The sequence below is a fragment of the Podarcis melisellensis genome, assembly GCF_964234715.1.
Source record: "Podarcis melisellensis genome assembly, chromosome: 8".
In the NCBI taxonomy this organism is placed as follows: Eukaryota; Metazoa; Chordata; class Lepidosauria; order Squamata; family Lacertidae; genus Podarcis; species Podarcis melisellensis.
Window position 1 is genome coordinate 16,773,604 of NC_138540.1, and position 24,977 is coordinate 16,798,580.

Genomic DNA, 24,977 nt, shown 5'->3' on the forward strand with positions numbered 1-24,977 from the left:
GTGTTTCAGGGGCTGTGTGTCTAGGCATTCAGGCTATGCTATCAGATCCTTCAAGTGTCCCAATTTAATCAGGACATCCTGAATTGACAGAAGCTGCTCTGGCTTCTGATCCCAATCCGGGATGCCCTGATTTTCCCAAAGACCGCTCTAAGCTGCGCTGCATCTCAAAATGCAGCATGGGCTGGAGTGATCTTCCTGGAGACTGCTCTAGGCTATGGGAAAGGAAGAGGTCAGCAGCAGGGAGGCGGCGAGCGACGGAGATGGGTGGTGGTGGTGGGGTGCCCTGAATTTTTCTCACAAAATGTTGAAGGGTGTATGCTAACAACAACCAAGAAATGCATCAATGGGTCCAATGGGTCCTTTGGGGAGCTTTCTCCAATGTGCACATTCATATTTGTGAGATGGATGGTGGAGAAGAAAATGATTGGGGAACTGTGCATTATGCAATTCTGACATGGATATAGGAAACAGTCAGGATATAGGAAACAGTCAAGAAAGAGGACAGAAGACCACACAGCCTTGGCAAGGTGCGCCCTGTTCTCCACGTCAGCACAAGATGACTAATTGCCTTCCCTAAAGGCACTTGGTCTTAGTCCAGAAAGAGGTAGCATCACCCAATAGAGCTGAAGAAGGGCTATATAAAGAAAGCAGAGAGCACCATCCTGGGCACAGCAGGGACCAAAGGCAACTCTTCCTTGCCTCTATTCTTTTTGGCCAACTCAAGGAGGACACTCCAATTCTGACGCACCATGAAGTCGTGTCTCATCCTGCTAGCTGCAATACTGCTGGTATCGACGCTGAGTGGTTCAGATGGTGAAGATAAACTTGGCCGCGTAGTAAGTAATGTTAAATGTTTGTGGGTGTCTGTATGTGGGATGGTATGTGGGTGTGAATTGGCTCCTTGCTGTATAGGGCGAAGATGTGTTCTGTTGCTTGTTCTAAAATGAAACAAATGGGTTGTGAGTAGAAGATGAGAGCCTGAGTTGTTTCCAATGGTGGTCCTACTCAGAGCAGACCCATTGAAATTAATGGGTGTGACTAACAGGCCCAGGGGGGGGGGACAACCCAAATTGTGCATGAGTTGAACTTAGTACAAAGTTCTGAAGTAAAAAAGGAGAGGGAGGGAGGAGAAAATGCATTGTGTCTGATGTTGGTCCTACACATTAGAACATATGAAGAACATATGAAGAACCAATGACTCATCCAATCTAGCACAAGAGCCAAGCACAAGAGCAGTTTCCTCTCCTGCAGGTTCCATCAATTGGGTTAGGGCTGCCATATTCCCCCAAGTGAAAGTTGCCATGCGGAGTTCCCAGAAATTTTAGTCAATTTGGCGAAATCCACCCGGATGTCATTTTGCCAGTCTAATTCCCTGGAAAACTTGGATATGTGGCAGTCCTAATTTGGATGCATTTCAGCCTCTGACAGTGGACGTAGAACAGAGTCATCCTGACTAGTACCCATCAGAGTAGACTCACTACAGTTAATGAGCATGGTTAATTTAGAACCTTTAATTTCCATGGATTTCCTCTGAGCAGGACTTAGCTAGATTGCAACTCTTTGTCTAATGCTTCAGTTACAAGAGCTGGTTAATTTGTAACTCAGAAATCCTGGCCGGGGGGGGGGGGAATAAAGGGAGCCAAGGTATCATCTAGTCCTGTCCCCTTCAATGCAGGAATCACAGCCCCCAAATCCCTAGCAGATGGCCATCCAACCTCTGCTTAAAAACCTCCAAGGAAGGTGAGTCCACCACCTTCTGAGATTATCCATTCTATTCTCTGCTCTGACTACCTGTATTAGGAAGCTCTGACTATTAGGAAGCTCTTCCTGGCGTTTAACTGGAATCTCCTTTCTTACCTTTGGAATCCACCGGTTCAAGTCCCACTCGCTGGAGCAGTAGAAAACAAGACTGCTCCTTCTTCCATGTGACATCCTGTCAAGAGGTCCATCCCACACAATGTCAGAATCAGGCCAGCACCCTCCAATTGGCAGGTGTCTCCTCTATTGTCATTTCTGTGCCCGCTACAGATGTTCTATATTTGATAAGCATTCTAAAAACTTTGTCTCTCTTGGATTTTCCATTGCTTTCATAGGTGTGCTATTGCACTTTTAAAACTGCTTTTATGTTTCATATATATGGTATTATATTGTAAATCACTTTGGGAAGTGCTTCACTAATAATAGTAGTAAAGGTAAGGTAAAGGGACCCCTGACCATTAATAATAATATTATAATAATTTATTATTTATACCCCGCCCATCTGGCTGGGCTTCCCCAGACACTCTGGGCGGCTTCCCCAAAAAATATTAGAATACTGTAATACATCAAACATTAAAAGCTTCCCTAAACAGTCATGGACGACTCTGGGGTTGCAGCGCTCATCTCACTTTATTGGCCTAGGGAGCCGGTGTACAGCTTCCGGGTCATTTGGCCAGCGTGACTAAGCCGCTTCTGGAAAACCAGAGCGGCATACGGAAACATTGTTTACCTTCCCACCAGAGCGGTACCTATTTATCTACAGTGGTACCTCAGGTTACATACGCTTCAGGTTACAGACTCCGCTAACCCAGAAATATTACCTCGGGTTAAGAACTTTGCTTCAGGATGAGAACAGAAATTGTGCGGCCGCGCAGCGGCAGCAGGAGACCCCATTAGCTAAAGTGGTACCTCAGGTTAAGAACAGTTTCAGGTTAAGAACGGACCTGCAGACCGAATTAAGTTTTTAACCCAAGGTACCACTGTACTTCTCCTAGCAGTTCGAAAGCACGTCAAAGTGCAAGTAGATAAATAGGTACCGCTCCGACGGGAAAGTAAATAGTGTTTCCGTGCGCTGCTCTGGTTCACCAGAAGCAACGTAGTCATGCTGGCCACATGACCTGGAAGCTGTACGCCACTCCCATGGCCAATAAAGCGTGATGAGCGCCGCAACCCCAGAGTAGGTACCGCTCCGGCGGGAAGGTAAACGGCGTTTCTGTGTGCTGCTCTGGTTCGCCAGAAGCAGCTTAGTCATGCTTGACCCGGAAGCTGTATGCCGGCTCCTCGGCCAATAAAGCGAGATGAGCGTCGCAACCCCAGAGTCGGTCACAACTGGACCTAACGGTCAGGGGTCCCTTTACCTTTACCTAACATTGTAGAATGGCATATCTACTATTGTTCTAATAGGCAAAAATAATGTTAAATAGGTCAGTGTAGATCCATCCTTGGATACATTTCTCTTCCTCTCCCTCTCTCTGACCAGGGCAATGACAAAAACGTCTTCAAGCGCAAAGTGGTCTATATGAAAGACAGGATCAAGTCTGCGGCCAAAGCAGAAGCGCTAGGAAAAGCTATCAAAAGCAGTTTGTTTCCTGATGACTCCGATGATGATGATGATGGTGAGGACCTAGACAACCTTATTATAGAAGAAGTAATACTAAATGTACTCTCTCTCCCTCTCCCTCTCCCTCTCCCTCTCCCTCTCCCTCTCCCTCTCCCTCTCCCTCTCCCTCTCCCTCTCCCTCTCCCTCTCCCTCTCCCTCTCCCTCTCCTCTCTCTCTCTCTCTCTCTCTCTCTGTGTGTGTGTGTGTATGTGTGTTTGTGTGTGCGCAATCTTATTTTTATTTTATCAGGGCAAATGGCCACTATCCAGCCAAACTATTTGGGTTAAACGGGTTTACTTCCTCATTGACCATGCAGCTCTTCTGAGCATGCTCAACGCTCTAAGGCCACACCTGCACACCGTTAGCTATCCTATGGGTATGATTATCAGTGAATACAACCCAACGGACAATCTCTGAGTAGGAATAGCAAGAGACATATATGGCTTCACATGTTTCACCCCCGTGTATTATTTTTTTGGAACTCCCAATAAATCATTCGTGGTCCTGGTGAAAATCAGTTTGGCTTTTTCTAATTTTTTTTTGAGATCTCTTGCTTGGGCTTTTTCCGGGGTGACTCTCCCCCACCCCCATGTGTGGAATGCTCTCCCCAGGGAGGCATGTCTGGCATAATGTTTGTTTGATGCCAGGCAAAAACATTTGGCTTCTTAAGGGTGGCATTGTGACCTGTTTCAGTGGGGAGGGATCTGGGAAGCTGTATTTTTTGTTTAAATTGGATCTTCCAGATTGTTTTTAATGTACGGCACTATGGGTCACCCTGCAAGAAAAACAAATACCGTATTTTTCGCCCTATAGGACGCACTTTTTCCCCTGCAAAAATGAAGGGGAAATCTGGGTGCGTCCTATGGGGTGAATGCAGGCTTCAGAAACACATCCGCAGCTTAAGCAGCCCTGCGGGAGTTCCTGCAGGGCTGTCTAGGCTGCAGATAGCAGTTTGCTTCCCGGAGCGCCGGGCGCCCGGAAAGCAGAGCGCCCGGTGCTTTGGGAACACATACGCAGCCTAGGCAGCCCTGCGGGAGGTCCCACAGGGCTCCCCACACTGCGGATAGCAGCCTGAAGCAGAGCGCCCCGCACACCGGACAGACATCTGCAGCGTGGGGAGCCCTGCGGGAGTTCCCGCAGGGCACCCTACACTGCGGATAGCAGCCTGCCACCCGGCGCAAAGGGCACCCTGAAGCGGAGCGCCCCGCCCGCCGGACAGACATCGGCCAGCCCCACAAGCTCGGGGGACAGCAAGGAGGCGCAGCGACGCCATCCCGCTGTTCCTCGACCTGGTTCAGTTTCCCCGACCTGGTTTTGGGGGGGAAATAAAGGGAATTTCCCCCCCTTTATTTCCCCCCCAAAAAACTAGGTGCATCCTATGGGACGAAAGATACGGTAACACATGACAGTTGTGGTTTAATTAAATTTATTAATTGCTTGTTAGGGGGAAAAAGAGATCTCCAAGTGACTTGCTACATGCCTGCATTGCAGGAACTTAGACTAGATAACCCATTGGATCCCCACTGTACTGTTCTATGATTTCATGAACATTTTAAACAGCATGTGGTTAAGGTGTGTGTGTCTGTGTGTGTGGTGCCTATTTCATTTGTTGGACCCATGGCCATGAGTAAGTAGCTCCAGAGCCAATTGTAGGCAGAGCCCTTCCTCTACACAGATGCAAAGGCAAAAGATCGGAGGAAGGGAGAGGACTGGCAGTGCCATCTCTTGGGTCAGTTAAAATTAAGAAGCTGGCAGGTGAGGGTAAGGTTGATTGAGGTTATGGGGCATTGTGCCTCATTCGTCCTGAGACATAACCCATTCCTGTGCATAGCTTTGGGTACAGCCCAAAGCAGTCCCTTCCCCCCATCTACTCCTCTGACCTTCGCAATGCAATTCAATTTTTTTAATACTTTTTTATCATTTTGCACAGTACTTAAATTTTCATCACGTATACCATAAATGAAATCAAATTCTAAAGAAAAAGAAAAAGGGAAATGGAAAGGGGGGAAAGGAAAAAAGGAAAGAAATGGGAAAATGGGAAAAAATGAAAACAAAGCATTTTCATTCCATATTATGTCCATATTTTGGGATTATGCAAATCCCTTGACTTCCTTCCATTCTCTCCCCTGGTTCTTTTGTAATTTTTTATATTATACATGTCTATAATTTTCTTATCATTAATTTTTCTGATTTTGTACAAGCGTTTTCTAAAACACTACTATTGTATTTATTTTGTTACAATGCTTTAGTAAATATGCAATAAACATTTTTTATAATTGTTGTCTTCTTGATTTCGTAGTCTTCCAGTTAATCTAGCCACTTCAGCATTTTCCATTAATTTTCGTTGCCTGTCTTCTTTAGTTGGGGCTTGTTCTTCTTTCCACTGTTGGGCTATCAATGTCCGTGCAGCTGTTGTTGCATACATAAACAAACTTTTGTGTCCTTTTGGTATATCCATTCCAATTATATCTATTAAGAAAGCTTCCGGGGGCTTTTACGAAGGTTATTTTTAACATTTTTTTCAACTCATAAATCATTTCCCCCATACTTTTCATAATCTTACATTTACACTACATATGGAAGAATGAACCTTCTACTTCTTTACACTTCCAACACTTATTATCTTTTGTTTTGTACATTTTTGATAATTTAACTGGAGTTGAATACCATGTATACATCATTTCACCATACATGCAGTAAATTTTATATCATTTTTCCATAGTCTTTTCCAGTCCTCCATTTGTATATTATGTCCCGTGTCTTTTGCCCATTTTATCATTACACATTTGACCTCCTCATCCTTTGTTTCCCATTCCAGCAAAATAATCTGCATTTTTATAGTAATTTATATTCACTATCTAGTATTTCTCTGTTGAATCTTGAAATTTTGTATGTAAATCCTTTCTTTTTATCATTTTAAAATATTTAATTTAATTGAAAATATCGTAGCCAGTCTGTTACCTTTTCTTTTAATCATTATATTCTTTTAATTTTAATTTATTGTCCAATTCCGTTAAAAGCTCTCAATATGTTACCCAATTGGATTTTATATTTACTTTTCTCAATGCTATTGCTTCCAGTGGCAAAAGCCACCATGGTGTTTTTTGTTTTAATAAATCTTTATATTTTTCCCAAACTTTGAAAATCCCCTTTCTCGTTATATGATTCTGGAAGCTTCTACGTACCTTGGCCTTCTGACACCACAAGTATGCACGCCAACCAAATCTGTTGTTGTGTCCTTCTAAATCTAATAAGTCTACATTCTTCAATGTTATCCAATCCCGTATCTAGCACAAACAAGAGGCTTTATAGTACAATTTTATAACTGGTAGCGAGAAGCCTCCTCTTTCTTTTAGATGTGTTAATAATTTATATTTTATTCTTGGCTTCTTGCCCCTCCAGATAAATCTTGTAATATCTCTCTGCCACTCTTTAAAACAGTTTACATTACTTATTACCAGGATTGATTGAAACAGAAATAACATTTTTGCCAATACATTCATCTTTATTGCTGCTATCCTACCTAATAGGGATAGATTCATAGATTCTAGTTTCTTTTTATTTCTTTCATATTTTTTCATAATCATATTTAAATATATTAATATTTTTTGCTGTTAACCATATTCCCAAATATTTCACTTTTTTATATATATTTATATCTGTCACCAGCTGTAACTTTTTTTTATCTTGTTCTAGCATATTTTTTTTACTAGGAGCTTTGGTTTATTTTTATTTAATTTAAAGTCTGTTATCTGTCCAACGTTTTGTATTTTTTCTATTTCCTTTACTAATGAATTGGTTGGGTCTTCCACCGTGATCACTAAATTATCTGCAAATGCCTTTCATTTATATGACTTATTTCCTACCGTTATTCCTCTAATCTCATCATCTACTCTTATATCTCTCACCACTACTTCTAGAACTAAAATAAACAACAGAGGCAGCAAGGAACATCCCTGTCTTGTTCCATTCAGTAATTTTACACTTTTCTGCAATTACATTATTAATTATTAATCTTGCTTGTTGCTCTGAATATATGACTTCTATTCTTTTAAATGTTTCTCCAAAATCCATTTCTCCCAGAACCTTTAACATAAAGGTACAGGAAATATTATCTTTTTTTTTTCCTTATAAATTTTTATTGGTTTTCCATTAATTATACATATATACAGTCTGGATTACATAAGTTGCATATAACATAGCTGTTACAAGAATCATATATATAATACTGTACACAGTTATTTTGGGCTCCGCCGAGCCTCGGACTTCCCTTCACTTCGTTGGTAAGTATCAGATCATTTCTAAAGTTACGTGTTTTATCTCCTTTACATATTTGCCAAACACTGTTAGAGTTGTTCTAACCCTGCCAGAGTCATCGAAGTTCTATACTTATCTCTTATATACGTCAGATATTTGTTCCAATTTTCATGAAACTTCTGGTCATCCTGGTCTCTTAGTCTTCCTGTTATTCTAGCTAGTTCAGCATAATTTTTCATCTTGGTCTGCCAGTCATTTATAGTAGGTATTAATTCCATTTTCCAACTTTGGGCTAACATAGTTCTAGCGGCCGTTGTGGCATATAGAAACAGATTTTTATCCTCTTTTTTTATTTCCTTGCCAACTATTCCTAGCAGGAAAGCTTTAGGCTTTTGGGGAAAAGTATACTTAATTTTTTTTTTAAGTTCGTTGTAAATCGGTTCCCAAAAGCCTTTTACTTTACTGCATGTCCACCACATATGATACCGTTCTATCAAAGGTACAGGAAATATTATCAAATGCTTTTTCTGCATCTACAAACATCAATGCCACCTGTTTCTCATTCCTTACTTCCAGGTACTCAATAATATCAATTACATTCGGACATAGAAAGAAAAATGGGGTCTCGTCAGGAAATTCAGCTTCTTAGGGAAGACTGGACCTTCAGAAAGAGCACATTTTTGAGGCTCAAACCGGTCGGGAAATAAACAGGCCAGGCCAGGCTATACGGAAAGCAAATCGGCTATAAGCCTGATCTTTATTTTTAAAAAACAGGACTGTTGGCAACAGTGTTCACACTCACATAGCAGGTGACAGAGAGAACCCAGAACAAAAGGTGATTCTTACTATTATACCCTTTAATTTCTATACAGATTTCTGATAATCACAAACAGAAGACGTCAGAAGAGGCACAGTGAGGGGATTAGAACAGGTAAGTGGTGTGTCGGAAGGGGGTAGAAACTTGGTAATGGTGGTGTCATTATTTGTGAATGTTGTAAACAAAAGGCTTGGGCTGGTTCCTGCTTCCCAGCAATACTGTTAATGGTCAGGTTTTTCCTTTATTTACAGGAAAACTGCGAAGCTGTCTGGGGCTTCTCGATAAGAAAATTGAAGACAGGGTTTGGGAGTTACTTATTTGTATGGGTGTGATGCCCTAGTCTACATTTCTTTATTTGAATAAAAACATCTAGACTTGTGTATTTGTGTGTGTTCATTGCAGACTCAGTAGATGGCACTGGATGGTAGTCTGACAGTTTGTAAGCGGCAGGAAGCCAATTTTCCAATTCGGGTACAAACTTTGATAAAGGTAAAGGTAAAGGTACGCCTGCCCATACGGGCCAGTCTTGACAGACTCTGGGGTTGTGCGCCCATCTCACTTAAGAGGCCAGGGGCCAGCGCTGTCCAGAGACACTTCCGGGTCATGTGGCCAGCGTGACATCGCTGCTCTGGCGAGCCAGAGCCGCACACGGAAACGCCGTTTACCTTCCCGCTGGTAAGCGGTCCCTATTTATCTACTTGCACCCGGACGTGCTTTCGAACTGCTAGGTTGGCAGGCGCTGGGACCGAGCAGCGGGAGCGCACCCCGCCGCAGGGATTCGAACCGCCGACCTTTAACCCACAGCGCCACCTGCGTCCCCTGCAAAGTTTGATACAAAGTTATAAAAAACATAGTACATAACGATACAAATTTATATAAAAACATAAAAATCACTAAGCTGTAGGGAAATCGATACAGAGAACTACGTTTAAATACACTCAAAGAGATAACATACACAAAAGTAGCAGTTTTAAAGATACAGCTACATAGAGTTACATAGCAATGGTAAAGGCAATAGGCATAAGGGCATAGTTTGGTCTGTATATAAATTTATTTAGGGCAGTGTTTCCCAACCTTGGGCCTCCAGCTGTTTTTGAACTACAATTCCCATCATCCCTGACCACTGGTCTTGCTAGCTAGGGATGATGGGAGTTGTAGGCCAAAAACATCTGGAGGCCCAAGGTTGGGAAACACTGATTTAGGGGTCCCTGCTCTGGTAGTTGATTCTCTTATAACACATTCCTTATATTATCTTTCATTTGTCTTCCTGGTAGAAATCCTGTTTGATCTTGATTAATTATTTCTAATAATATATTTTTCATTCTATTAGCTAATATATTTGCATACAATTTATAATCAGCTCGGAGGAATATATTTGCATACAATTTCCTTCCAGCTCGGAGGAATCTGTCTACATCGGCAGGGAGTATCCGATCGAAGTGGTCCAATACTAGACCCGAGGACAGTCGAGGGGCCTCCAGTTCAGCTACTGTATCCAAATTGTCAGGGAGGTCATGGCGGAGCAGCAAGACTTTCTCCACAAAAAAGCTTGCAAATGCCTCACAGCTATGGGTAAAATTCATATTTAAATTTGGCAGTTCCTCTAGGGCTGTTAGAGACCTAATTAATCCAAAAAGTTGCGCCGGGCGAGAGCTAGTGGATGCAATGGAAGCTGAGAAGTAAAACCTCTTTGCAGCTTTCACTGCCATCTCATAGGCTTTCATAAGCATCCTATAAGATGTCCTTGAGGCTCCATCACGAGCACATCACCATTCTCGTTCTAGCCATCTGAGGTCCTGCTTCATTTTCTGGAACTCCTCAGTAAACCAGGGGGCCCGGTTTCGGTGGGGTCGCAGAGGGTGCTTAGGTGCAATCTCATTGATGGCCACCAAGAGCCGGTTATTCCAGTTCTTGACAAGCTCATCTAGTGAGCCACCAGGGGGAGCAGGGTCCCGCAAGGCCTGATGAAATCCATCAGGATCCACCAGCCTACAGGCTACAGGAATGTAGAGGAAAACCATGAAAGCTTTAGAGAAGGGGCTGGATCCTTACAACATGCTACCACCCAAACGATATGCTGGAACAAAGGAAGATCCCAACATAGTCCCTTCAATTACAGACAATAGGCTTGTGGGCTGCATCTGTGAAGAGGACAACAGCACTGTGATCTGGTTCTGGCTGCACAAGGGAAATCCCCAGCGCTGCCCCTCCTGTGGAGCCCATTACAAGTTGGTTGGCTACCAATTGCCTTGATTTGGCTTCAAAGCTTTGCTGAGCTTTCCATTTATGATTTCTGGATACAGGGCTGAGCTACGTAGCTGTTTATGTCACGATGTATCACATTCCTTGAAACCTAATAAAGTCTTTAACTCATTGTGTGTGGGGGGGGGGGGAAGGATCCACCAGCCTTCACAGGCCAGACCAAATAGGCTCACCACCCAAGCGGGTTGGGGGCGGGAAGTCAATCCTGGCTTTCAGAGTGTAGTGATTAGACCATGGCATTTCCACAAGTGAGGACATGATCACATCTATACCCACAGCAAAAATCAAATCCAGCGTGTGGCCTGCTTGGTGTGTGGGACCCAAAAGAAACTGGGAGAGCCCTAATGTCACCATGGAAGACACCAGGTCCAGAGCCCGTGAGGAGGGGGTGGCATCAGTATGGACGATGAAGTCCCCCAAAACCAGTAGGTTAGGGAACTCCAAGGCCCAGCCTGTCACCACATCCAACAGGCCTGACAGGGTGGCTGCTGGTGTGCTAGGTGGTTGGTACAGCAGCCAGACAGCCAAGCTCTCCTTGGTGCCCCACACTAGGCCAACACATTCAATGCCGGAGATTGATTGTGATGGCAGAGCCCTGAAAGAGCAATCCTTCTGGATTAACAACGCTACCTGTCCCCCCGTCCCTGACCCACAGTCCACGACAGGTGGAGGACAGAGAAACCCAGGGGTGCTATCTCATGCAGTGTGACTACTTTGCCTTCAAGCACCCAGGCCTCCATCACACAAGCCAGGTCAACCCCTAGCGAGATAAAAAAAAAAGTCTCTCATGGTGGCGGTTTTATTGCCTCTAGACCGGGCATTGCACAACACCAGTGATGGAGGTGGATAATCCCTGCTCACCCTACCCTTGTCCCTCAGGATGGGGCATAGATTGGAAGGGGTTTGAGCATCAACACATCTCAAAATCCTTTGCCTGTAGTATCTACCCCCACCACCATACCTCCCTTGCCCTTCAACAGTGGCGATCCCAAACCCCATGTTTGCCTCCTCTATAAAGAAATGATATCCCCTCACTAGCAAGTTGTCCCTGGACCAGGTCTCCTGAATCAGAAGGGTACAATGTTGAGATACAAAATCCGCAGGACAAACATCCCCAATAGGTGCAGCCCATCCCACCGCACCCCAGGCAAGGAGGGTGGCCCCACAGTGGCCCACTAGCTGTCAATTCCTCCCTCCCTCATGGGATGGCTGAGGGGCTGTTAACTGAAGTTGCAGCAACTGCAGCTAGCAGCTGCCTCTGTAGCAGAGATCTCCAAATTCCAAAAACAGACAGCAGTGGATGAGTTCGCAAAAAAACAACAACACACAAGCTAGGGGTGCTGAGAGGAGATGAAGGCAGTGCTGAGGGGCTTGTGGAAAAGGGTGGCTCTATGTTCCAGAGGGGGAATTACGAGCCAAGGTCTGAGGTTAGTGCCATGACAACCCCACAACCCCACAGTCTGGCATTTCAGGCTGCATAGGATGCTATACCAGGTGAGGAGGCAGTTTTGGTGGCTGAGGGTGAAAGAGGAGACAAAGGAGTATGCACGAGCCTGTTAGTGGGTGAAGAGGCCCAGGGAAGCGCCTGCAGGATTTCCCCAACCACTACCGACCCCACATGGACCATGGGAGACAATAGCTATGGATTTCACCACTGATCTACCAGAGTCACAGTGGCAGACAGTGATGTGGCTGGTGGTAGACCTGTTCTCAAAGATGGCACACTTGGTGCCATGCAAGAAGCTGCCAATAGCACAGGAGACAGCACAGCTCTTTGTTGATCATGTGTTCAAACTGCAAGGATTACCCTTGAGGGTAATCTCAGATTGACGAGCTCAGTTTACCTGGCAATTTTGGTTTTTTTTGGTTTTTTTTGTTTTGTTTTTTTAAAGATATTTATTAAAGTTTTATAGACAGAAAAAAGTTACAGAATAAAAAAATAAAAAAGGTACAAAATTACAAATGAAAAATACAAAATACATGAAAAATAGATAAAAAATAGAAAACAATTCAAATCAATCTTTTCATGTCTTATATTTCATTTACTTATTTCCCTGACCTCCTCACACCTCCCTTTTTTGTATTCCAGTTCACATGGTTAATTCAGCAAATCCTTCCCTCTTTGTTTTTATCTTAATCCTATATCTTAATATATTAAAGCTTCATATTTTCATCTGATTATCAATCCATTTTTACATATTCTTTTAACCTTGTTGCTAAAGCCGTTTCATTTCAATCCAACATCATTTTAACATTCATTAATTTTACAGTCTATCACTTTCATCTGCCATTCTTCCAGGGTGGGTAGATCTTGTGTCTTCCAATACTTTGTGATGAGTATTCTTGTTGCTGTTGTAGCATACATGAAGAAAGTTCTGTCCTTCTTTGGCACCAATTGGCCGACCATGCCCAGGAGAAAGGCCTCTGGTTTCTTCAGGAAGGTATATTTAAATACCTTTTTCATTTCATTATAGATCATCTCCCAGAAAGCCTTAATCCTTGGGCACGTCCACCAAAGGTGAAAGAATGTACCTTCATTCTCTTTACATTTCCAACACTTATTATTGGGCAAATGATATATTTTTGCAAGCTCGACTGGTGTCATGTACCACCTGTATATCATTTTCATAATATTCTCTCTTAGGGCATTACATGCCATGAATTTCATACCTGTGGTCCACAACTGTTCCCAGTCAGCAAACATTATATTATGTCCAACATCTTGTGCCCATTTAATCATAGCAGATTTAACCGTTTCATCCTGAGTATTCCATTTCAACAGCAAGTTATACATTCTTGATAATATCTTAGTTTTGGGATCTAACAGTTCTGTTACCTGGCAATTTTGGAAGAAGGTCGTTCAGCTGCTCGAGGCAGAGGTGTGCCTCACCTTGGCAAGGCACCCACAGACAAACAGGGAATCAGAAAGGACGAATGCCATGTTGCAGCAGTACTTCAGTTGCTATGTGAATTATTAAAAAGATGACTGGATGTCCAAGTTACCCGTGGCGGAGTTTGTGTACAACAATGCCCTTCATGCATCTTGGCAGCAAACTCACTTTTTGCCAGTCGCAGGTGCCTTTCCATCACAGGTAGACAGTCTTTCAGTGCAAGCTGTGGAAGAGTTCGTTGAAAAGATGGCAGCTATGCAGAGTTGGTTAAAGGAGCGATTGGACTTGACTAAAGATTCATACAAGAAAGGGGCAGATAAGCATAGCAACCAGGTAGAGAGATAAAGGTGTGGTTGTCCACAAGAGATTTGCCCCAGAAAGGTAGATGCAGGCAGTTGGATCCTCAGCATGTGGGGCCCTTTGAAGTAATAGAACAGATCAATCTGGTGACGTTCCAGCTTAGGTTACCAGCTTCCATGAAAATACACCCTGTGTTCCACAGAGCACTGTTATCACCAGAACTTTCTGCACACCTTTACCAGAACCCTAGGGAAGCTGTAGTGGTGGAGAGAGAAGAGTTCAAAGTGGTGCAGAGTTTGGACTCTTGCTGGAGGAGGAGGACGCTTACAGTATCTGATAGAGTGGAAGGGTTATGGACCAGGAGATAGATCCTGGGAATTTGCAGAGCACATCTACGCTCCAGAACTATAGAGGGAATTTCACCACAGCCACCCCAACAAACCTAGACCCAGAGGGTGGAGGGGGGGAGAAGAGGAGGAGGAGAGTTATGTAGGGGGTGGTTGTGTCAGGAACATCGCTCAGCCGAGCACAGGGTAACAGGCAGAGTTGAGCCAAGTGAGAGAGAGACCTTTCTGCAGACGAAAGTTGGCTGTTAGAGATGGGAAGCGAGAACTTGACTCCCTCTTCATGAAGAAGTCACTGACACAGATAGCTCTTAAGCAGGGGGAGAGTTAGGAGGCAGTCAGAGTGTTACTAGGCAACCAGAAGAGAGGCAGAGGACAGAGACTGTGTCTTGTGGAAGTGGAGAGGGGGAAGTCCAACCTCTCACTCCTTGTTCTCAGAAACTGGACAAGGACAAAGTGCAATGGAAAGTCAAAAGGTGAAGGGTGGGAATCTGCTGTGAGAGGGGGAAGATTCAGACTGACCAACTCCTTTAATGAGAGGAGGCTAGAAGCCGTGCTCTGGATGTGTTTTTGTAAATAAAAGTACCAGGGGCTATGTGTCTATTATTGCTGTACTACTGTTTGCCTGACAGCTGCCAGTAAAAATGCCAGAAGTTCCTTAGAATGGAAGCCCTTGTCTGAGCCCTGAAATAAAGGTAGTATTGATTGATCTAATAGATACCTAATTATCATGTTGCATTGTTATATCAAAGCATCATTGTAAGCCAAAGACAGAATAACAAATAAGGAGCTGTCCTCTTAAATTAAGATATATAATACATAAGTCCATCCATTGTTTCAAATCCAGGATTGTGATGCAGCACAACAAATCTTCCAATGGCAATGGCTGTCTTAAATTTTTACCATATATAAGAAGACCTAATTGCCTCCATTGTTTCAGTATGTCCAGGGAACAAATATGCCTCTAAAATCCTATGTCAGACAGCTTCCGGGTTGGCGCCATCGCCGAATGGCAGACTCCCTCTGAGCTCTGGAGGGAGCCTGCTCGGCAGGGGCTGGGTTCTACCGCGCCGGCGACGCAGGGACCCTCAAAAACCATGGGTGCTGAAACCCATGGGCATGGTGACTCGGCTGGCACCGTTTGCGCCCCCCCGACCCGCGAAGGAGCCTTTTTAAAGGCTGCGGAGCGGGTGACGGGGGGGTGGTGCTATGAGTCCTCCGCTTCCCCTGCCGAGCGAAGCCGCATGCCATTCGACGGAGAGCGCTGACTTCTTCCATTGAAAATTTGGACTTAAAAGAATAACCCGTGAGTAATTGGAACTTGGTTTAAAAAAGGAGAAAAAAAAAATTTTGAAATTCGGAGCGAGCAGGGGAGGTGCAAAAAGGAAGTCAGCCTCCCCCCTGTTGTAGAGGAGTTAAAGCAAAGGATTTGACAACTAAGATCGAGTGCAACCTCATTTTGATAAAGTTATTAAATTTCGCGATGGAAAATTATAAGACTGGGCTGGAGGAGAAAAGTGGAATGTGAACTAAAATGCAACCCCCCCCCCCCCGGGAACCCCGGGAGCGATCCGTGAGAGCGCCGGGAGAGGAGAAAGAGAGGTTTTGACAGCTGTCAAAGGAGCTGTCAAAGCGGAAGAACAAAAAGAGAACTTTGTTACGAGGACTTTGCCGGTTACATTTGTTATAAATTGGATATAAATTGTTTAAAACAAGGAATAACAAGTTACTTTGACTGTTGGGTGTGATCTGGAAGGAAACAGAGTTACTATAATCCCTCTAGAGGAGCTGTGGGGACACTACAAGTATTGCTGGCATGGAATTGGAATAGGACTTTTTATCTCCTGGGAAACTGCAGAAGTGGAACACTATTTTGTCTACAGAGGTCTATACACTAAAGGAGACAATAGATTTATCTATTGAAGAATGGAAGGGACTTGACGTAATGTTTTGTACCTGAATAACAAAGCCTCTGCAGAGGAATTAAAAGCTTTTGGAATTAGAACATTTGTGCAGTAGAGCAGGGGGAAAAAGGAGGAGAGAGATCAACAAGAATAACAAGAATAACAAGAATAACAAGAACTGGACAAAGGTGGAAGTGGGAACATTTGGGACATCCAGATTTGAAAGGTCTAAAGAAATAAAAATGGAGTTTCTACTCTTAAATACAAAGATCTGGATGGAAAAAATGGACCTTTTTGAGTCAGACTCCTTCCAAGATTGGACATTCGATATTAAAGATGACCAAAAGACGGCAAAGACTATTAAAAAGACGGCAAAGCGGACTGGTGAAGAACTATGGTTTAGATGTGGGAGCTCCAGGATGACAGTAGACATTGATGGACATTGGGAACGCAACCGGGAAAGGGGGGGAGGGAAACTTGGAATCCAAAGGGTGTTAAATTACATTTTATTCTTCTTTCTATCTTTTTTTATTCTAATTTGTATTGCATATTAAAGAGGGGAACTCGTGGAAGGGACCAGGTCGATTTTAGGGGATGGGAAAATATTTTTTTTTAATTGGGTCAATGATAATAAGTTTAAAACTTGGGGTAAGAATTTGTTGAATTTACTCGAAAGAATTGGAATACAAGAGGGGGAGGGGAGGGGTCCTGGAAAGATGCCAATGAAAATAAGGTTTTAATTTTGGATGTTTTTCTTTTTCTTTTTCTGTTATATTTGAAAACCTTTAATAAATATTATATAAAAAAAAATCCTATGTCAGACAGTGTATCCTTGCTGGAGGTAAAACTTAATTTGCAGTCTTATCCACATACTTGGCAAGGTGCGCCCTGTTCTCCACGTCAGCACAAGATGCCTAATTGCCTTCCCTAATGGCACTTGGTCTTAGTCCAGAAAGAGGTTGCATCACCCAACAGAGCTGAAGAAGGACTATATAAAGAAAGCAGAGAGCACCATCCTGGGCACAGCAGAGACCAAAGGCAACTCTTCCTCACCTCTATTCTTTTGTGGAGGACACTCCAGTTCTGACGCATCATGAAGTCGTGTCTCATTCTGCTAGCTGCAATGCTGCTGGTTTCGACTCTGAGCGGTTCGGATGGTGAAGATAAACTGGGCCGCGTAGTAAGTAATGTTAAATGTTTGTGGGTGTCTGTATGTGGGATGGTATGTGGGTGTGAATTGGCTCCTTGCTGTATAGGGCGAAGATGTGTTCTGTTGCTTGTTTTAAAAGGAAACAAATAGGGTGTGAGTAGAAGATGAGAGCCTGGATTATTTCCAATGGTGGTCCTACTCAGAGCAGATCCATTGTAATTAATGGGTGTGCCTAACAGGCCCAGGGGGGGAACAACCCAAATTGTGCATGAGTTGAACTTTGTACAAAGTTCCAAAGCAAGAAGGGGGATGGAGAGTGTGGGGGGGAATGCATTGTGTCTGATGTTGGTCCTACACATAAGAACATATGAAGAACCAATGACCTAGCATCCTGTTCTTCCCATAAAGCAGGAGCCAAACACAAGAGCAGTCTCCTCTCCTGCAGTTTCCATAAATTGCGTTAGGGCTGCCATATTCCCAAAAGTGAAAGTTGCCATATGGGTTTTCCCAGACATTTTGCCAATTTGGTGAAAACCCACCCAGATGTCATTTTGACAGTCCGATTCCTGGGAAAACACAGTCATATGGCAGTCCTAACTTGGATGCATTTCTGTCCCTGACTGTGGAAGCAGTTCAGAGTCATCCTAACTAGAACCCATCAGAGTAGACCCACTGCAGTTAATGAGCATGGTTAACATGCTCGTTCTTCCATGTGACATCCTGTCAAGAGGTCCATCCCACACAATGTCACAATCAAGCCAGCACCCTCCAATTGGCAGGCGTCTCCTTTATTGTCATTTCTGTGCCCGCTACAGATGTTCTACTTTTGACAAACCTTCTAAAAGCTTTGTCTCTCTTGGATTTTCCATTGCTTTCATGGGTGTGCTATTGTTCTTTTAAAAATGCTTTTATGTTTAATATATAGATATGGTATTAGACTGTAAGTTACTTTGGGAAGTGCTTCATTAATAATAGTAGTAGCAACAATGAAAAGCAACAACCCACTTTTCCCCAGATTTCTCCTTCGCCTGATCTTCCCAATCCAATGCTAAAGAGGATTGAGGGGGTGGCACATCAATATGGGAAAGGTCCAAGAGGCACCTACTCCAAGTGATAAACCTAACCTGCACCTTCTTCCTACAGATCAGGGCTACTTGCAAAACATTGACCCAGCAGATCCCAGTTGGGCACAATCCCCCCAACTCCTGCTGGGACCCTAGTCATCCTCCTTGAAGCAAACATGGAGCATGGGGCATTCCATGATGCCAACTGTCAATCAACTGACAGGAGGTTATCAGTATGATGGTTGGAGCATCAAAGCCCTGCCTTTGCATGCTTTTCCACTCCCTGCAAGGAAGGAGGCTTCATCACCATTTGAAGGAGTCCATTCCACTGTTAAACAGCTCTAACCATCACAACGTACTTCCTAATGTTGAGTTAGAATCTGCTTCCTTTTAACTTGAAGCCCTCAGTTCTGGACCTACCCTCCAGAGCTGGAGAGAACAAGCTTACACCATCCTCCATGTGACAGCCATTTCGTTTAGCCATCTGGCTAGCATATCTCCTGTCATTCTCTTATCCAGGCTAAACATACCCAACTCCCTCAACAGTTCCTCATAAGGCCTGGTTTCCAGACCCTTGATTATCTTGGTCACCCTCCTCTGCACACATTCCAGCTCATCAATATTCTTCTTAAACTGTGGCACCCATAACATGACACAATACTTCAGGTGTGGTCTGACCAAGGCTGAATAAAATGGTACTATTACTTCCCTTCAACTGCACACTATACGTCTGTTGATGCAGCCTATGGTAGCATTAGCTTCTTTTTTGCTGTTTCGTCACACTCTTGGCTCATGTTTAGCTTGTTGTCTACCAAGACCCCTAGATCCTTTTCACATGTAGTACTGGCAAGCCAGGTCACCACCACCATCACCAAATTTCTTCTGATTTAAAAAGGGGAAAGTTCCCTAAAATGAGGAGGTTGTGGAAAAGGAGACAGAAAGGCAAAGTCAAGGGGGTGAAATAACTCCAAAATGCTTGGGAGTTGTTTAAAGATACAATATGAGAAGCTCAACTTGAGTTTATGCCGCAAACCAGGGTAGGTACAATGAAGGCCAAGAGCAAACAGGCATAAGAATCTAAATGGAAGAAGCTATTGGAGGCAAGGAAGCTTCCTTCAAAAAACTGAAGTCTTGTCCAAAGGAAGAGAGCAGTAAGGAACACAAACTCGGGCAAGTTGAAAGATTTGGGACCCATAAAACAAAGTATTTCACCATGCAGCACATAGTAAGAGACTATGACGGCCATCAACCTAGATTGCTATAAAAGAGGTTTAGATAAATTTATGGAGGAGGAGAGGGCTATTGATGGCTACTAGACATTGTGGCTATGCTCTACCACCACAGTTGGAGGCAGCAAGTGTTTCTGGAAAGCACAGTAGGGGATTGGGCTCTTGTGCTCAAATCCTGCTCTTTGGTTTTGAGAACAGGATGTTGGACTAGGTGGGATTCTGGCCTGATGCTGCAGAGTTCTTCTTATGTTCTCAATAATGCATGATTCCATTTCAGCAGTGGGATCAGGAATGGTCAAATTTGGGAAGGGTGAGACCAGAGCAGAATGAACCAGCAGAACAGTCAAGGAAGGAGAATGAAGGAATTCCACTCAGCCCTGGCAAGGAGCTTAGTGTTCTCCATGCCATCATGAAGCAGCTAGTTGCTCTTCCAAACTTCACTTTGTTTTTGACCAGAAATAGATAGTATAACCAAACAGAGCTCAAAAAGGGTTAATAAAGAAAGCAAAGAGACCATCTCAGGCAGAGCTGAGACAAGGGGCAACTCTTCCTCAAGAAGGAATCTGCCTCTATTCCTTTCTGCTGACCAAAGGGAGACACCCTGATTCTGAGCCATCATGAAATGGTCTATCCTGCTAGCTGTAATGATCCTGGTTTGTGCTACAAGAATTTTGGCTAACGAGGAGAGCCACATTGAGGACCAGGCTGGCGTCCTAGATGATGTGAGTAGAATTAACACTGAAAGCAGTGGGTGGGAGAAGGTCTTGACACTTGGAAGCTACCACCACGTCTTGAGTCATGGTGCTTTCTGTGGAGGCTGGTCCAAGAGGGCAACCAGGGCTTAGCCCTACCAAGAGAAATGCCCAGCATTTATTTATTTTTAACTGCATTCAAACTCCGACCCCCCTCAAAAGGTATTCGAGGGGCAGAAAACAAAGGACATGGAGGGAGGGAAAAAGAAAAGGAAGGAGGAATAATTAAAATGTGACACCAGAGAAGGTAGCAGAGCGACCAGTGACCAGCAGCAGGTGGGTGAAACCGTGTTTTGGAAAATAGAGTTGCTGAGTATCACTTACATATAATGGAAATAAACCAAGGCAAAAAATGTTTTAACTAACTGGTAACGTTGTGGAATGACATATCTAAGATTGTTCTACTAGGGGAAAAAACATTAAATAGGTCAGTGTAGATCCATCCTTGGATTCTTTTCGGTTCCGCCTTCCTCTCTCTGGCCACTCAGCTCTCAGCAACACTCAGCAGTATCATTCCAAAAGGATTGCTATTGTCATGAATCTCTAGACAGAAAAAAAACTTTAATATTTATTTTACCAGGGCAATGTCAAGTACGTCTTCAAGCGCAAGGCGGTCCCTTTCAAAACCAAGGTCAAGAGGTCGCTCACGGGCCTACTCATGGGAGCTGCTGTTGTTGACAGTATGTTGCCTGATATATCTGATGAGGCCATTCAGGGTGAGGACCTAGACAGCCTTACTGGAGAAATTAGAAGAAGTAACACTATATGCGCTCTCTCTCTCTCTCTCTCTCTCTCTCTCTCTCTCTCTCTCTCTCTCTCTCTCTCTCTCTCTCTCTGTGTGATCTTATTTTTATTTTATCAGGGCAAATGGCCATTATCCAGCCAATCTATTTGGGTTAAACGGGTTTACTTCCTGATTGGCCAGGCAGCTCTTCTGAGCATGCTCAACGCTCTAAGGCCACACCTGTACACCGTTAGCTATCCTATGGGTATGACTATCAGTGAATACAACCCAACAGACAATGTCTGAGTAGGAATAGCAAGAGACACATATAGCTTCACATGTTGCACCCCCGTGTATTATTTTTTGGAACTCCCAATAAATCATGCATGGTCCTGTCGAAAATCAGTTTGGCTTCTTTAAATAAATTATGAGATCTCTTGCTTGGGCTTTTTCAGGGGTGACTCTCCCCCACCCCCCTATGTGGAATGCTCTCCCCCAGGGAGGCATGTCTAACATAATCTTTACCTGTTTTTTGGTGCCAGGCAAAGACGTTTGTCTTTTAAAGGGTGGTGCTGTGACCTGTTTCAGTGGGGAAGGATCTCAGAAGCTGTATTTTTAGTTTACATTGGATCTCCCAGATTGCTTTTAATGTACGGCACTATGGGTCACCCTGTAAGAAAAGCAAATAACACATGGCGGTGATGGTTAAATTTATTCATTGCTTGTTAGAGATCTCCAAGTGACTTGCTACATGTCTGCATTGCAGGAGCTTAGACTAGATGACCCATTGTGTCCCAACTGTATGGTTCTCTATGACTCCATGAACATTGTAACAGCATATGATTAAGGGGTGGGGGTGCCCATTTCATTTGTTGGACCCATGGCTATGGGTAAGAAGCTCCAGAGCCAATCACCCTTCCTCTACAGAGATGAGATTTGCAAGGGCAAAAGATCAGAGGAAGGGAGCTGATTGGCAGCGCCACCTCTTGGGTCTGTTGTAATTAAGAAGCTGGCAGGTGAGGTGAAGGTTGATTGAGGTTATGGGGCACTGTGCCTCATTCATCCTGAGACATTAGCCCATTCCTGCCCATGGCATTGGATACAGCCCAAGGAAAACAATGAACAGTCCCCCCCCCCCATCTACTACACTGACCTTCCCTAGGCAAATCTAAAAGCAGTTCAGGGCAAGGAGGCCACTGACAGGCAAGTCAATGTAGGGAGGGCATGAAAGCCACTACTGCAGCAATGAGGCCTTAATCTCTTTTCTTTCTACAAATAGAGTATTTGGACTTTTGATTACGAACCGTACCTCAGTCATCCACCTGATGCCAAAGTTCAGTGAAGCCACATAAGACAACAAGCCTGTGCAGCAAAGTAGTCCTCACTGTGGATGTTCCTTCTCAGCACCACAAACCCAGAATGCAGAATCCCAGATTGAGCGAGAGATGTTCCTTTGGACCCCAACCTACCAATATATCTGAGGAGCATGATACTTATAGATTTGGTTCAGCTCCAGGTTTTTTTGAGGGAGAGGTGGGCAGTGGTTCTTCATTTCACATTCAAATCCACACAGGAAACTGCAAATAATGAAGCATTCTTTGTTTTAATTTCTGTTGTGCAACCAATGATCAAAGTATTGATTAATTACCACAACAGTAGGAAAGGTTTTTAATAACTTTGATGTTTTCATTTCTTTTCCTCCTTGGCAATCTTTGCTATAACTGCATATAACACAAGTGTAATGCAAGTAATAAAACATGCTTTGTTTTAATTTCTAAAGTATAAGCAATCAATTGTGGCAAGAGAAGAAAAGTTTTAAATAACTTCAATTGTTGTTTTATTTTCATATAATTAATAAAGAGGGCATTGCATGGCATATCACTCCTTTGTCTATTTTTCCTTTAGTGTGTCATTTCTGTAAATTTTAATGCCCCCAGGAGAGGAGAGGGGATTATTTACAGAGGGGAAAAGTTGATAATGCTTAAATCACAATTAAACTAAAAGGTGAAACAGGACAATTTGAAACTTGTATTTCTGGGGGTGAGCAGAGCCTCACCAGGTCCCCTCTGAAACCCAGAGACAGACTTTGGATTCTGAAAGGACCACAGCCATGGAAATTTGCTACCCACCTCATAAAGAAATAAATATGTAACATCAGCAAAACAAATAAAAAGCATGATAAATCAGGTCACTAAGTTTCCCTGAACCTTCGAAGTACTTTTAATAAAACACAACTTATTTCAGTTCTCCTCCAGGATTTTTACTCACAATTTAGCCAGGTGTGCAAGTATATCACAATCTAATGATCCCTGGCATGCAAACATCTGATAAGCAGCAATGAGTCTCTGTCAGCTTTTTGTACATTTAATTACAAGAAAGACACATCCAGGGCTTCCCACCTCCTCTCAGCAAAGGAGTTGCTCAGCCTAAATCAGAATCCCACCCGCAACAGGAAGGATGCCAGAACCCTGCTTTTCTCCTCCTTCCCTTCCACAGTTCTCTGAGCCTCACCCATCTCCCTGTGCCAGGACTGATTGGTTGGCCTATCTCTTCCCCAGGAAACACAGACTCCGGCTTATTTGATGGTTGCCTGGCAACGCTTTGGCCGGCTTCCAACTCTTCCACTCCTTGTGAACTAACGGCTTCTTCCCTGGGAAGGAGGGGTCCCGGGCTGTCCTGTCTGGAATCTAACAGTTCTCAATCATATGCCAAGTCAACCTCTTGTTCACTCAGCTCAAATTTTGAGTCTGAACCTTCTACTGCACCCTGGAGGGCCAAGTTCCTGACACACAAGATACACTAGGAGTGATCTAGCAGATGTTTTAAAATATTATATATATCCTCATCATCAACAACAACAACCTTTATTATGGTCCAGAGACCCAACAAATCGTTATAAAGCAATATACAATTCATACAGCCTACCTCCAGGTTAAACAAGCATTTTGTTCAGAATATAAGGATCATTGGTTCTTGCAACCACCGATAAAAACTTTGCCACTGCTAATGTTCTAGCATTTGTCCGGTCTTCCAATAGGAACCCAACATAGTGAGCCTCTGATTTTCCCAGGAAAGGTACTAGAAAGGGTAATATCAGTTCAGCACTGGCTTGCTCATATTTTGCACAGTACAACAAAATATGTTTTATGGAATCGATGTCTTGAGCACATGAGCAAAGTCTGTCCTGGTAGGGTACTCCTCTCAACTTGCCATCCAACACTGCAGAAGGAAAGACGTTTAGTTTACACAGCTGTATATGAAGCAAACAGAGAATATCAAGTCTGCATAAAACATTTCTCCTCCCCTCATAACAGAACAGGAGAGCAGGAGCATTAGCACCATATATACAGTAATCATACATAAATGAAAGACACACACAAAAATACGCACAGGTCCTGCTATGTGAACGTTCAATACACAAACCATCTGGGATAGCTCAGTCCATGAGACTCTTAACCCCAGGATCATGGATTCAAGCCTCACCTTAGGCAAAAAATTCCTGCATTTCAGGGGGTTGGACTAGAAGACTGACATGGTTCCTTCCAATTCTATACAATTCTATAATTCTAGGAACCTTAAGTCACCCATACATAAAGGGTTTCTACCCTAATGTCACAATAGAAATGCCTGATTCAGATATCCGAACATACCCATCAGCGAGCAGCTGTTCAGCACCTGTTTTCAGGGATGTGGATCAACCCAGCTCAGGGGAACAGGCAGACTCAGAAATTGAGTCAAGTGAGGGAGAGACTGTCTCTGCAGACAAAAGCTGGCTGGATGTGTTTTTGTAAATAAAAGTACCATAAAACTGCCAGAGAGTAATTAATTCTAATCAAGGCTTAAATTAGTTGAAAGGAATATGAAGATAAGTGAAAACATATGAAAAGCTAATCTTTGGTTAAATAATATGTTAAAATTAAGTTT

General features: G+C 43.5%; 2 long non-coding RNA genes across 4 annotated transcripts in view; one reads left to right on the forward strand and one right to left on the reverse strand.

The window, feature by feature from the left end:
• LOC309377005 overlaps positions 1-24,709 on the reverse strand; it is a 33,138-nt gene extending 8,429 nt beyond the window's left edge. For 2 of the 3 annotated variants that reach the window (XR_014171354.1, XR_014171355.1), the window contains exons 1-3: positions 23,565-24,709; positions 22,363-22,630; positions 21,579-21,723 (exon numbers count right to left, since the gene is read on the reverse strand). This is a non-coding gene — a long non-coding RNA (uncharacterized lncRNA). The other variant, XR_014171356.1, reaches the window with a different exon arrangement.
• LOC309376985 lies at positions 489-22,466 on the forward strand. The gene is made up of 3 exons (XR_014171334.1): positions 489-836; positions 3,239-3,374; positions 22,333-22,466. It is a non-coding gene; the product is annotated as an uncharacterized lncRNA (long non-coding RNA).
• Positions 24,710-24,977: the final 268 nt, after the last annotated feature.